The 15,160-nt window shown below is 43.2% G+C and overlaps 1 protein-coding gene across 6 annotated transcripts in view; it reads right to left on the bottom strand.

Moving 5' to 3' along the window:
• The window catches only part of MATN2 (matrilin 2), a 146,203-nt gene extending 145,836 nt beyond the window's left edge, over positions 1–367 (bottom strand). For 3 of the 6 annotated variants that reach the window (XM_038555132.1, XM_038555134.1, XM_038555137.1), the window contains exon 1: positions 206–366. The gene's annotated coding sequence lies outside the window, so the exon portion shown is untranslated. Of the gene's footprint in view, positions 1–205 lie in introns of all 6 variants that reach the window. The other 3 variants (XM_038555133.1, XM_038555135.1, XM_038555136.1) reach the window with 2 other exon arrangements.
• Positions 368–15,160: the final 14,793 nt, after the last annotated feature.

Here is a 15,160-nt window from a genome sequence, read left to right as displayed (position 1 = left end):
CGCGCGCCCAGCCGGGGCCGCAGCTCCAGGCGCGCGTCGGGGCCGCTCGGGGGCCTGGTGCAGGCGGCGCGCCGGGCCGCGGCGGCGGGGGAGGGTGTGCGTGCGCCGGGCCGCCCCAGCTCCGCGGGCCCCTCGGTGGGCCCCGGGGGCAGCGCCTCGGGGCGGCGGGGCCACGCGGAGCCCGGCGGAAGCGCGCCCCGCTCACCTGCAGCCGCCCGCGCGGGCGCGGCGCCCCGGGGCTCGGTCGTCGGCCTCCCGAGAGACGCGGTCCTGCCCCGGCGCTGCTCGCGCGAGCGCTGGAAGAACCCGAGCCGCGGCCGCCGTCTCCTCCCTCGCCGCTTCCTCCAAGTCCCATCCCAGAGCGCTCCCTCGCTCGGCTGCCTGCGCGGCCCGGGGCCAGGGCGGGAGGGCGGCGGGCGGCGGCGGCGGGCGGCGGGCGGGAGGCGGGAGGCGGGAGGCGGCGCCGCGGCGAGGCGAGGCGAGGCGAGGCGAGGGTGGGGAGCGGGCGGGCTGGAGGAGGGCTGTCGTCCTCGGGGACCGGGCGGCGCGGAGAGGGGGCGGCCGCGAGCGCAGCCCCACCCCGGCCGGGCGCCCCGTCTGCTGCCACCCCGCTCCTCTCGGCCCCTCCGCAAGCCCAGGCGGGATTCGGACTCTGGGGGTCCGGACGGAGGCTCGGAACAACAGAGGCTTTGAGGGACTTGGCGGGGGGGGGCACCTCCGGAGGGCAGGGAGGCCTGGCAGGGGTACTCTGACCTGAACTTGAGGTCATGATCTGCAGGAGGCATCCATCCACGATGGTGATGAAGAAGAAATGGCGAGAATGGGATAATTGGTGACAAGTGCCAGGCCCTGTCTTGGCAGCGCCCAGAACACCCCACCAGTGCCGGTTCGTATTAACAGAGCATCCACTGGCCAGGGACCAGGCCGGGCCTCTGGGGGTGAAAGTCGACCTCTGACAGGACTTTTGAAGATATTTGCAACTTTATAAGGTGGGAGAACATGACCTTAGGGGTCCCTGCAGAACATAGGAGGGATGCAGATGACAGGATTGGTCAGCGGCAGGGAAAGGGGCTGGCAAGCCACTCCACACACTGCATGCCGCTCCTGACCAGCATGGGTGAGTGGGCAATGTACACCAGGCCAGCACATCTCCTAATAATGGCTCCAAAATTCTATCTCCAAACCACTAACTCAACCCACCCAGCTCAGGTTTTAACAAGCTACAGGAGAAAGGCAGCAAAACTAATGAGTTTCAAAACCTTTGGAGGTGCCAGGGTCTGATAATTTAAGTGCTCTTGGCTGCCTTAACTCCTTTTACTGCCTTGCCTAACCATCACTCCTATTTTATGATCGAGGTGCTTTCTGGAATATAAATGAACACCATGTACAAAATCAATTCCTCAGAAAAGCTCCAGGAGTGGGATTTAAAAATTCCAGCCATAAAGCAAGGGGTTAACACACTCAGCCATCAGGCAACTCCATGGCGCCATATGCAGAGAAAAAAATCTTGGATTCATGTTCCCTTGTCTCCCTAATCTGCACCTTAGGCCCACCAGGCACTCTTGGCTACCCAGCCAATCAGAAATAGTTTCTTTGTGTGTCTTTGGGAGGAGGTAGGTAGAGGTCAGAAAGCAAAGAAAGTCTTCAGGAAATGTTTGGTCTCTGAAGTCTTGGATCCCACAGAAGAAAATTCTTCCTGAGTCTGGGCCAGTGAAAATCCCCTAGGAGCTGGGAAGGTTGAGTTGCAGTTTATGGAAACTTGCATTTAAAATGTGTTGCCTTATTCCAAGACACCAGTATGATCCAGTAATTTACTGAGAAAACAATAGCAATTCCAAAATCCTTCCAAATTTGAAGGAATTGTAACTGAGTAACTGGTTCCAGGGACTCCAGTATATGCCAACTAAAATGGGTGTTTTTCTCCAGGGAATTCTATCAGAATTCTTCAGAATATGAATCTCTGTACATAGCACTCCTGGGGCCAAGTCAAATAGGTTAATGAGTTGTTCTACCTTGTGGAATGATCTTCAGTTCAGATCTGCCAGAAAAAAATGAAGCAAAAGCGAGCTCAATGTCTTGAAATATCAAATCAGAAAAAATAATTCCTTAACTTCCCTGTTACCTTCTAGGTGAATGCAATTTGATAACAGAGGCTCTTGGGGAAAGCCCAGATTTGCCCTTTCTGCCAGAGGCCTTGCTACCAGCATAGTGTGCAGAGAATCTTATTCAGAAGTATGGGTTTAAGATTTTCAGTTCTCATGCAGGCAATTGTATAAGTAGACAAGAATGAGGGCATATAGTATCTGAAAGTTCAAGAGTTAGTTGAAATGGATAAATTAAAAATTTGTTAAATTTAAAAATTTAATTAAAAATTTAAAATTAAAAAATGTTTAAATTCATTACACCTTATAGCTATACAGGGTTCAAATCTCAGTTCTGTATTTCCACATGTGGTCTCTTGTGGAGTTAGGACTGGGGTGGGGGATATCATTTGACCCAGGACTCACATTTGTGATTAACCTCATAGAGACTTTTAACATATGAATTCATCTGTTCCTTATAGACATTAAAACTTTCTGTTTTGTTATGGTTTGATTGAAACAGACTGAGACTATTAAATGAAAGGGGACCAGAAACCAAAGTGCAGACAGGTTGGTTCACAGACCTATAACCCAAAATAAACCTTGTACTGAATGGGTGAGGAGAAATGTAAAATTGCAGGTTTACCTCCCTTGCACTGTTTCTCAAGGTGATTGATGATGCTTGAGTCCCATGTAAACTGTTGGCACTCCCCATTCTCTCATCAAGGAGAAGGGCAGGATGTCTTACATAGGAAAGGAGACATTTCTCCTTTGGACCAGCTGCCAACTGGTTGGGACTGGAGGTTCAGATGGGAGCATTGCAAGGCTGTGGTTGGGTTTGTACTCCAGCCCAGGACAATGCTTCCTCCTGGATGCCCCATCAACATAGACAACTGGTTCCATGTCCAGGAGATCCTCCTTGAGGACAAGCTGGCTGATGGTACTGTTGTCCAGTACCAGTGAAATGATTTCTAAAAAAAAAAAAAACAAAAACAAAAACATTCCACCTTGGAAAGACAAGATGAAAGTGATCAGGAAAAAAAACTATAGCAAGTCAAAATTTTATTTAGGAAAACAATATACACTTCAAAGAGGACTCAAATGTTTTTATGTGATCTTGAACTCGGATCTTTTGCTCCTGAGGCCAGGGACCAGGAGCAAATATTTTCTTGTTTTCAGATATTGCCCTATGCCATCCCATAGAAGGGAACTGAACCTGGAATTTAGAGCCTTATAATGTTTGCAAAATCAAGTTGATGAGGCTACCTATTAAAAATGAGATGAGATAATAGCACGGGCTGGGGAGTTTTAACATATAGGCAAGAGCAAGTGGAAATCTGACTTGTTCTCTTGGATATCATCAAGGCTAAAACATGGCCTCTCTTCCTGGAGACTAATTTCCCCTTTTGAGTGGAAGATGGACCTGCTATGCATGGAAGTGTCAGTCACTCCACTGCTTCTTTCATTCTTAAATCTAGGAATTGGCACAAAGAGGTCTGCTGTTAGAAGCCAATAGCCTCATCCCTGTGACACTCAATTGACTACCTTCACTCAATGCTGTTAATAAATTGATGTCTACATTGGTTGCCTGGTGTGAAATCAGACTGCATATTGCAATACTTGGGCAATACCATGTGTATCTGTCCTAAAAATTCTCCAGGATGCTGGCAGAGCTCAACAATGGCAACTCAAGAATAACAAAATATCTGAAGTCAGGACTTTTACATGTTCTCTCTTGCTGAAGAAAATAGCTGGGATGTGGTTATTACCGGGGTTCAACAAAAGGGGAAACGCTACAGATGGTCCAGTGGAAAGAATAAGGCAATGCACTGCGGAGAGTCACAATAAATCATAAGATGGAGAAAAATAAGACATAGTGAATAAAGTGAACAATTTCGTTGGGAGAGCAGTCTTTGAAAAGGAGCAATGGAAATGTCTTGACTCATTTAAAATGAGAATTGACAAAGCAATTACCAAGTACAGAAAGTGCCAAAACATTACTGGCTACCCGTATACTATATGTGAACAAAAAGAGATTGAGAAGAGGATGCAATAACCAAAGTTTTAAACAGGTGAAAATGTATTCTAGTTAGAGTAAAATGTCTAAGACAGCCTGGCATCCCTGGTCAGGCCTAATGAGAGAGCTCTGACTAGCACTGCTTCACCTTTAGCTCCAGCCTATGCGTGGGGGCAGAATAATGTTGTCAGAACCATTTCTGAAAATCAATTACAGGCATACCTCAGAGATACTGTGAGTTTGGTTCCAGATCACTGCAATAAGGCAAGTATCACAATAAAGGGAGTCAAGTGAATTTTTTGGTTTCCCAGTGTATACAAAAATTACATTTTTAAAATATTTTTATTTAAATTCAATTTAGTTAACATACAGTGTATTAGTAGTTTCAGGGGTAAAATTTAGTGATTCATCAGCTGCATAGAACACTCAGTACTCATCATATCAAATGCCCTCCTTAATGCCCATCACCCACTTACCCCACCCCCTCACCCACCTCCCTTCCAGCAACTCTCAGTTTGTTCCCTATAGTTGAAAGTGTCTTACAGTTTGCTTCCCTCTGTGTTTTTATCTTATTTTATTTTTCCTTCTTCTGTGTTTATCTGTTTTGTTTCTTAAATTCTACATATGAGTGAAATCATATGGTATTTGTCTTTCTCTGATTTATTTTGCTTAGCATGATACCTTCTAGTTCTATCCACGTCATTGCAAAGGGCAAGATTTCATTCTTTTTGATGGCTGAGTTATATTCCATTGTATATATACATCACATCTTCTTTATTCATTCATCTGTTGATGGATCTGGGCTCTTTCCATAGTTTGGCTATTGTGGACATTGGGGGTGCATTAACTATTATTAACTTTGGGGTGCATGTGCCACTTCAAATCACTGTGTTTGTATCCCCTGGATAAATACCTAGGAGTGCAATTGCAGAGTCGTAGGGTAGCTCTATTTTTTAACTTTTTGAGGAACCTCCACACTGTTTTCCAGAGTGGCCATACCAGCTTGCATTCCCACCAACAGTGCAAGAGGGTTCCCCTTTCTTTGGATCCTTGCCAACATCTGTTGTTTCCTGACTTGTTTAATTTTTTTTAAAGATCTGATTTACTTATTTGGGAGAGAGAAAGAGTACAGGAGAAGAGTGAGAGTGAGAGGGAGAAGCAGATTCCCTGCTGGACACAGAGCTTAACATGGGACTCTATTCCCAGGACCCAGATTATGACCTGAGCCGAAGGCAGATGCTTAACCGACTAAGCTACCCAGGCACGTCCTGACTTATCAATTCACACTGTAGTCTATTAAGTGTGCAAAGCATTATGTCTGTACAATGTACATAACTTAATTTATTTTATTATTATTTTTTTTTACATAATTTAAAAAGATTTTATTACTAAAAAATGCTAAGCATCATCTGAGCTTTCAGTGAGTTGTAATCACTGATCACAGGACTCCAAAAGCACAAATGACTGAAGAAAAAAATAGATAAATTAGAATTCATCAAAATTAAAAGCTTTTGTGCTTCAGTGGACACCATCAATAAAAGGCCACCCACAGAATAGGGAAAGTCTTTTGCAAATCATAGATGGATAAGAGACTTGTATCTGGACTATATAAAGGATTTTCATGCTTTAATAACAAAAATGCAGCCCAATTTATAAATGGTCAAAGTTTCTGAATAGATATTTCAGCAAAAAAAGATATTCAAAGACATCCAAGATCTATAAAGAACTTATTAAACTCAACACCCAGAAACAAACAATCCAATCTTGAAATGGGCAAAAGGCATGAACAGAAATTTCACCAAAGAAGACATACACATGGCCAACAAGCACATGAAAAAATGCTTCACATCACTTGCCATCAGGGAAATACAAATCAAAACCACAATAAGATATCACCTCACACCAATGAGAATGGTGAAAATTAACAAGACAGGAAACAACAAATGTTGCTGAGGATGTGGAGAAAAGGGAACCCTCTTGCACTGTTGGTGGGAATATAAACTGGTGCAACCACTCTGGAAAACTGTGTGGAGGTTCCTCAAAGAGTTAAAAATAGAGCTACCCTACAACCTAGCAACTGCACTACTGGGTATTCACCCCAAAGATACAGATGCAGTGAAAAGCCAAGACACCTGCACCTCAATGTTCACAGCAGCAATGTCCACAATAGCCAAACTGTGGAAGGAGCCTCGGTGTCCATTGAAAGATAAATGGATAAAGAAGATGTGGTCTATATACACAATGGAATATTACTCAGCCATCAGAAATACCTACCATTTGCTTCAACGTGAATGGAACTGGAGGGTATTATGCTGAGTGAAGTAAGTCAATCGGAGAAGGACAAACATTACATGGTTTTACTTATTGGGAAATAAAAAAAATAGTGAAAGGGATTATAGTGGAAAGGAGAGAAAAATGAGTGGGAAAAATCAGAGAGGGTGACGGAACTCCTAACTCTGGGAAATGAACAAAGGGTTATAGAACGGGAGGTGGGCGGGGAGATGGGGTAACTAGGTGAGGGGCACTGAGGAGGGCACCTGACAGGATGAGCACTGGATGTCATACTATATGTTGGCAAATCGAACTCCAATACAAAATATACATACAAAACAAAACAAAATAAAAACAAACAAAAAAAGATTTTCAAATGGTCAACATGCAAGTGAAAAGATGCTCAACATAATTTGCCATTGGAGAAATGCTAATCAAAACCACAAGACATCACACCCACTAGAATGACTATATAAAAAAAAAAAAAAAAAAGACTGGCAAGTGGTTCTACCAAAGCCTGCAGGCCAGTGCCTGTCCTTGCCCTGGCCCTATTCCCATGGCCCTACCATAAAACAATGGGAAAGACAATTCTTGGCAGGAAGCTGCCCCCAGGGTACTGCACAGAAAGCAGACTGGAACACATCTTCTCGTTAAAAAGGACTACTCACTTGTCCTGGAGCTTCAGCCCATGGGACAGGCTTCTGGTTTAGCACATACCTAGAGGCTATGGAAATGCTCTCAGGGAGTGTAGGCTGGGGGGATGTGCCTCACTATAGCTTGTCAGTACCACCCAGCACGTGGCTCATACACTTGTCTCCAGACAAGAACCCCCAGTTTCTGCAAAAGTCACCAAGGGGACACCTCCAGATCACCTGGTCTGGAGGCCAGCAGGGTTTACAATAATGGTCTCATAGGTCTGTATATATTCGCATACCTTAAAAGCTGCTGCCTGAGGGCCCAGCTTCCAATCACCCTGAAACTAGGTGCTGAGGGAGATCCCTCTCTCTGGAACACTCACAGGTCTTGGCACTTTCTTAACGACTGGGACCTATCAAGAATAAAGCAGGCAGCAAGGTTCAACAGTTAAGTTTCATCTCCTACACAAGACCACTCCTTCACGATCGACTGGTGGCTGTTTCATCTGATACACAAAAAGGAGCACAGAGAGTCAAGCACAATGAGGAAACAGAGGAATGTGTTCTAAATGAAAGAACAAGATACAACTTCAGGAAAAAACCTTAATGAAACAGAAATAAGTAATTTACCTGAGAAAGAGTTCAAAGTAATGGTCATAAAGGTGCTCACCAGGCATGGGAGAAGAAAGCATGAACACAATGAGAACTTCAACAAAGAGAAACTATAAGAACATACCAAACATGGTGCCTGGGTGGCTTAGGTTTGTTACGCGTTTGCCTTTGGCTCAGGTTATGGTCCCAGGGTCCTGGGACCAAGCCCCACATAGGGCTCCCTGCTTAGCAGGGAGTCTGCTTCTTCCTCTCCTCTTCCCTTGTTCCTCCCTCTACTTATGCTCTCTCTCTCTCTCAAATACATAAATAAAATGTTTTTTAAGGGATCCCTGGGTGGCGCAGCGGTTTGGCGCCTGCCTTTGGCCCAGGGCGCGATCCTGGAGACCCAGGATCGAATCCCACATCGGGCTCCCAGTGCATGGAGCCTGCTTCTCCCTCTGTCTGTGTCTCTGCCTCTCTCTCTCTCTCTGTGACTATGATAAATAAATAAAAATTAAAAAAAAAAAAAAGTAAATGTCAAAAAAATAAATAAATAAATAAAATGTTTTTTAAAAATTAAATTAAAGGGACATCTGGATGGCTCAGTGGTTGAGCATTTGTCTGCCTTCGGCTCAGGGTGTGATCCTGGGATCTGGGATCAAGTCCCACATTGGGATCCCCACAGAGAGCCTGCTTCTCCCTCTGCCCGTGTCTCTGCCTCTCTCTGTGTGTCTCTCATGAATAAATAAATAAATCTTAAAAAATTAAATTTAAAAAAAGTACCAAACAGAAGTCACAGAGCAAAATACAATAACTGAACTGAAAATACACTAGAGGCATCCAACAGCAGACTGCACGCATGAAGCACAAGAAAGGATCAGTAATCTAGAAGTCAGGGCCATGCAATTTACCCTAATAGAGCAGCAAAAAGAAAAGAGAGTTTGAAAAATTAAAGATCATCTAAGGGAACTATGACATAACATTGAGTGGAATAACATTCCCTTTATAGAGGTACGAGAAGGGGAAGAGAGAGAGAAAAGAGCAGAAAAATAATGTGAAGAAATAATGGCTGACTTCACATTTTTCTCAAATCCACATGAAAAAAGATGGAAAATAATAGATGTTGGTGAAGATGTGGATAAATTGGAACCCTCATTCATACATTGCTGGTGGGAATATATAATGAGGCAGTCACCATGGAAAACATCCAGGCAGCTTCTCAGAAAGTTAAATGTGGACAGTTATCACATAACTCAGCAATTTTACTCCTAGGTATATACCCAAGGGAAATGAAAACATATGCCCACACAAACTATTGCACACAAACGTTCATAGCAGAATAACCCATAAGAGGCAAAAAGTAGAGACAACCCACATGTTCATCAAGTAATGAATGGGTAAGTAAAATGAAATGTTATTCAGCAATATAAAGGAATAAGAAACTGATATACACTGTAAAATGAATAAACCTTGAAAGTATGTCAAGTATAAGGGCCAATTACCAAAGACCATTTGTTGTCTATATCCAGAATGGGCAAACCCATCAGGAGAGAAGTAAATTGGTGGTTGTCCTGAGCTGAGAAGATTGGGGGTGGGGATGGGGAGTTACCATTTATAAGCGTGGAGTTTCTTTTGGGGGTAATGAAAATGGCCTAAAATTGATTGTGGGGATGGTTGTACAACTCTGAATAATATTAACCACCATTAAATTTCTTTTCCTGGACCAAGTCTCTCGGACATAGGCAGAAATAGCTTCTTGCTCCACTCAGCTTCCTAACCTGTGCTTTCCCAAACATTTTCTGATTATTCTATGGTTATTGCTTTACACTGCTGCACTCACCTGCTGGTGGAGACTTTTGTACTAAAGTCTGTGGAGCCCACCATGGGGAAATTCACCCCCCCAGCTTTTCTAGAAGATCTCGTGATATTCTTGTAAAGGGTGAAAGGCAAATGTGTTTTATCAGACATAGTCTTTCAGGGGTTTTGTTTAAATCTGAAGAGTCCAGGAAGTAGGTGAACACAACTGTATTTTGGTGGCACAGCAGCTGCTCAGAATTTTGTCCAAGGCCTCAGAATTCTGCAGAATCTTAGATTTGGTCATTGAGTGCTTGAACAATACACTGATCTACTAGGAAGGGAAAAGATAGTTTGAGGGAGAGATACATCTAGCAGTTTAACTTTCCATTCAGAGCCCTACTGAATTAAGCTCACATAAAAGGAACTTGATCAGGGGTTCCCAGATGGCTCAGTGGTTTATCACCTGCCTTTGGCCTAGGGCATGTTCCTGGAGTCCTGGGATCGAGTCCCACATCAGGCTCCCTGCATGGAGCCTGCTTCTTCCTCTGTCTCTCAAGAATAAATAAATAATATCTTTTTTTTTTTTTAAAGGAACTTGATCACAAGAATAGTGCAAGCTAAGAATGCTATTTTCTTTTGATTTCAAAATAAAATAGAGCATTAGCTAGCCTCTCATCTTAGCTGCTCTTTAATCTCTCTTCAGAGATCAATTCTTTTATTACTGGGTTGCTGTTTTTTACCTACCACCTTTACAACTTTTTCCTGGAAGTCGGGATGCCTACTCCCCAAATTACATACCACAGCAGCTGCTGCATTGGCAGGGTTTTCTGGAGGAGTGACCCTCTCTTTGTTTCATTGCATGGTCAATAGGAATGACATCTTTTTCATCGCGGGCTCTTCTGTGACACATGATCTCCTTGGAGCTTGAGCCCCACTGAGCTGTTCTTAGGAATTTGTTACAATTGGGGCACTGGCGTGGCTCAGTCAGTTAAGCATCGGACTTTGGCTCAGGTCCTGGTACTGAGCTTCACATCAGGCTCAGCAAGGAGTCTGCTTGTCCCTCTCTGTTCTTTCTCAATCTCCCTCAAATAAATACAATCTTTAAAAAAAAAGAAGAAGGATTTGCCACAACCACCACATGGTTTTAATTTTTCTTATATGCTCATTCTTATTCTAGTAACTATTTGTGGGTTCCTTCTATTTGGCAGACAAGTGTCAGGCAGTGGAGACAGAACCCTAGGGAAGACAGACACAGACTCTGAGTTTTCTTACGTGCTGGAGAATTACAGACAAGGAAAGCAAGAGAAGGGGTGCCTGGGTGGCTCAGTGCATTAAGGGGCCAACTCTGAGCAGTCATGAGATGGAGCTCCTTGTCAGGCTCCGTGTTCAGTGTGGATTCTCTTGAGATTTTCTCCTATTCCTACTTCCCCTCCCCCAGCTCATGCACACTTGCTTGCTCTCTCAAATACATAAATCAATCCAATCAATCAATCAATCAATCTTTTTGGAAAAGAGGTTGATTAATTCAGAATTTAAAAAGGAAAGAGAAGCAACAGAAGCCATAGAGTGTAAGATGTGCCTTGACTGGGTCACTGTATATCCTATGGAAGTGTAAAATGAATACTTCCAAGACTAGTGGGTCATAAAAGCTTCCAGAGGGAAGTTTCTCAAGTTGAGATCCAAAGGAGAAATTGTTGGCTTTATTTTCTGTTTTTTTTCTTACAATACATTAGTTATTTTTTTAAAACCCACAAGTTTGCAATGTCTCCTGCCTAAAGATGCCCAAACCACCTCTGGATTCACTGTGAAGGCATGTATTTGGGGCATTTATTTGGGGACGCTGGCTCTCAGGAATGCAGGTGATAGCACATTAAGTTCACAGGACAGAAGAAAGCCGACAGTCCTAATGGAAAGGACTGCTCTATTCTGCCTCCTGTGATAGGCATGAAAATAAACACACTGATATAAGCTTCCTGGGGCAGAGCCAGGGAAGGAAGGTGAGTCTCAAGGCCTCCAACCATTCCTCCAAGACAGTATTAACCAATTACAACTTCGTTCTACTTGCTCACACACTAGACTGAATTATGATGCCTGAAATCTTTTTTTTTTTTTTTTTTTTTTTTTTTTTTAAGATTTATTTATTTAGTATAGTGGGAGGAGGCAGAGGGTGAGGGAAAGAGAATCTCAAGCCTATTCCACAGAGTATAGAGCCTGATCTGGGGCTGGATCTCACAACCTGGGCTGAAATCAGCAGTCACTTAACTGATTTGTGCCAACCCAGGTGCCCCTGCCCGAAATCTTAATATGCATAGTTTCCTCAACAAAGGTAAATCAGTGCAGTTTAAAAATAGTGCCTAACTTCCTCATAAGCAATTGTTCACTTAAAACAATTAACCACTCTGAAAGGCCCACTGCCTCTGATCTTTCTTCTTGCCTGAATAAATTCTTTATAAGAATTAGAAACTGATATTTGAAGAACACTTTCCAGTCCAATTAAACAGGGAACTGAGAGCTTCATTTGTGTAACGTGAACTTCAGATTCCAATACCAATAAAAAAGAAATTTATTATAAAAAAATAAATAAACCCTGGCTTTGCCAATAATGGGTGTGACTTGGGAACAGTTCTCTCCCTTTAAACGCTTCATTTCCTCGTTTGTACAACACACATGAAGTCAATAGGTGTGAAGTGCTTGGCAGAATGGCTGGCACAGAGGGAGGACTCAATAAATGGTGAATATCATTCCACTCTATCAAAAGGTGGGAGCCACAGGGCTGGAGACTAATCAGATATGGGGAAAGAGAGAAAGAGGAACAAGGCAGAGGACCTCTGATTTATCGCAAAGTGGCATGACTAGAAGAACGACTGGCAATGATGGGGAGGCCAGCAGTTGAAACACGAGTCAACAGGAGAAGATTTGAAGAAAGGGAGGACAATTTTCCATTTGGGGCACAATGAATATGAAATGTCACTAAGTCACCGAGATCGAAAAGACTGAGGGCAGTGATAAAAGCAGGCTGAGAGCTGCTTTTATTTATTTTTGTTTTTTTTTAAATAATAAATTTATTTTTTATTGGTGTTCAATTTGCCAACATACAGAATAACACCCAGTGCTCATCCTGTCAAGTGCCCCCCTCAGTGCCCATCACCCGGTCACCCCTCCCCCGCCCCCCATCCCTTCCATCACCCCTAGTTCGATTCCCAGACTTAGGAGTCTCTATGTTCTGTCTCCCTTTCTGATATTTCCTACCCATTTCTTCTCCCTTCCCTTCTATTCCCTTTCACTATTATTTATATTCCCCAAATAAATGAGAACATATAATGTTTGTCCTTCTCCGATTGACTTATTTCACTCAGCATAATATCCTCCAGTTCCATCCACGTCGAAGCAAATGGTGGGTATTTGTCGTTTCTAATGGCTGAGTAATATTCCATTGTATACATAAACCACATCTTCTTTATCCACTCATCTTTCGATGGACACCGAGGCTCCTTCCACAGTTTGGCTATTGTGGCCATTGCTGCTAGAAACATCGGGGTGCAGGTGTCCTGGCGTTTCATTGCATCTGTATCTTTGGGTTAAATCCCCAACAGTGCAATTGCTGGGTCATAGGGCAGGTCTATTTTTAACTCTTTGAGGAACCTCCACACAGTTTTCCAGAGTGGCTGCACCAGTTCACATTCCCACCAACAGTGTAAGAGGGTTCCCTTTTCTTTTTTCTTTTCTTTTTTTTTTTTATTTATGATAGTCACACTGAGAGAGAGAGAGAGAGAGAGAGAGAGAGGCAGAGACACAGGCAGAGGGAGAAGCAGGCTCCATGCACCGGGAGCCCGACGTGGGACTCTATCCCGGGTCTCCAGGATCGCGCCCTGGGCCAAAGGAAGGCGCCAAACCGCTGCGCCACCCAGGGATCCCAAGAGGGTTCCCTTTTCTCCGCATCCTCTACAACATTTGTGGTTTCCTGCCTTGTTAATTTGCCCCATTCTCACTGGTGTGAGGTGGGATCTCATTGTGGTTTTGATTTGTATTTCCCTGATGGCAAGTGATGTAGAGCATTTTCTCATGTGCGTGTTGGCCATGTCTATGTCTTCCTCTGTGAGATTTCTGTTCATGTCTTTTGCCCATTTCATGATTGGATTGTTTGTTTCTTTGGTGTTGAGTTTAATAAGTTCTTTATAGATCTTGGAAACTAGCCCTTTATCTGATACGTCATTTGCAAATATCTTCTCCCATTCTGTTGGTTGTCTTAGTTTTGTTGACTGTATCCTTTGCTGTGCAAAAGCTTCTTATCTGGATGAAGTCCCAATAGTTCATTTTTGCTTTTGTTTCTTTTGCCTTTGTGGATGTATCTTGCAAGAAGTTACTGTGGCCAAGTTCAAAAAGGGTGTTGCCTGTGTTCTCCTCTAGGATTTTGATAGAATCTTGTCTCACATTTAGATCTTTCATCCATTTTGAGTTTATCTTTGTGTCTGGTGAAAGAGAGTGGTCTAGTTTCATTCTTCTGCATGTGGATGTCCAATTTTCCCGGCACCATTTACTGAAGAGACTGTCTTTCTTCCAGTGGATAGTCTTTCCTCCTTTATCGAGTATTAGTTGACCATAAAGTTGAGGGTCCACTTCTGGATTCTCTATTCTGTTCCATTGATCTATGTGTCTGTTTTATGCCAGTACCACACTGTCTTGATGACCACAGCTTTGTAGTACAACCTCAACTCTGGCATTGTGATGCCCCCAGATATGGTTTTCTTTTTTAAAATCCCCCTGGCTATTCGGGGTCTTTTCTGATTCCACACAAATCTTAAAATAATTTGTTCCAACTCTCTGAAGAAAGTCCATGGTATTTTGATAGGGATTGCATTAAACGTGTAAATTGCCCTGAGTAACATTGACATTTTCACAATATTAATTCTGCCAGTCCATGAGTATGGAATATTTTTCCATCTCTTTGTGTCTTCCTCAATTTCTTTCAGAGTGTTCTATAGTTTTTAGGGTATAGATCCTTTACCTCTTTGGTTAGGTTTATTCCTAGGTATCTTATGCTTTTGGGTGCAATTGTAAATGGGATTGACTCCTTAATTTCTCTTTCTTCAGTCTCATTGTTAGTGTATAGAAATGCCACTGATTTCTGGGCATTGATTTTGTATCCTGCCACACTGCCAAATTGCTGTATGAATTCTAGCAATCTTGGGGTGGAGGCTTTTAGGTTTTCTATGTAGAGTATCATGTCATCGGCGAAGAGGGAGAGTTTGACTTCTTCTTTGCCAATTTGAATGCCTTTAATGTCTTTTTGTTGTCTGATTGCTGAGGCTAGGACTTCCAGTACTATGTTGAATAGCAGTGGTGAGAGTGGACATCCCTGTCTTGTTCCTGATCTTAGGAGAAAGGCTCCCAGTGCTTCCCCATTGAGAATGATATTTGCTGTGGGCTTTTCGTAGATGGCTTTTAAGATGTCGAGGAATGTTCCCTCTATCCCTGCACTCTGAAGAGTTTTGATCAGGAATGGATGCTGTATTTTGTCAAATGCTTTCTCTGCATCTATTGAGAGGATCATATGGTTCTTGGTTTTTCTCTTGCTGATATGATGAATCACATTGATTGTTTTACGGGTGTTGAACCAGCCTTATGTCCCGGGGATAAATCCTACTTGGTCATGGTGAATAATTTTCTTAATGTGCTGTTGGATCCGATTGGCTAGTATCTTATTGAGAATTTCTGCATCCATGTTCATCAGGGATATTGGTCTGTAATTCTCCTTTTTGGTAGGGTCT

Source organism: Canis lupus, chromosome 13, assembly GCF_011100685.1.
Source record: "Canis lupus familiaris isolate Mischka breed German Shepherd chromosome 13, alternate assembly UU_Cfam_GSD_1.0, whole genome shotgun sequence".
Classification (NCBI taxonomy): Eukaryota; Metazoa; Chordata; class Mammalia; order Carnivora; family Canidae; genus Canis; species Canis lupus.
The sequence above is the reverse complement of the archived record's forward strand: the minus strand, read 5'-3'. Positions and strand labels throughout refer to the sequence as shown.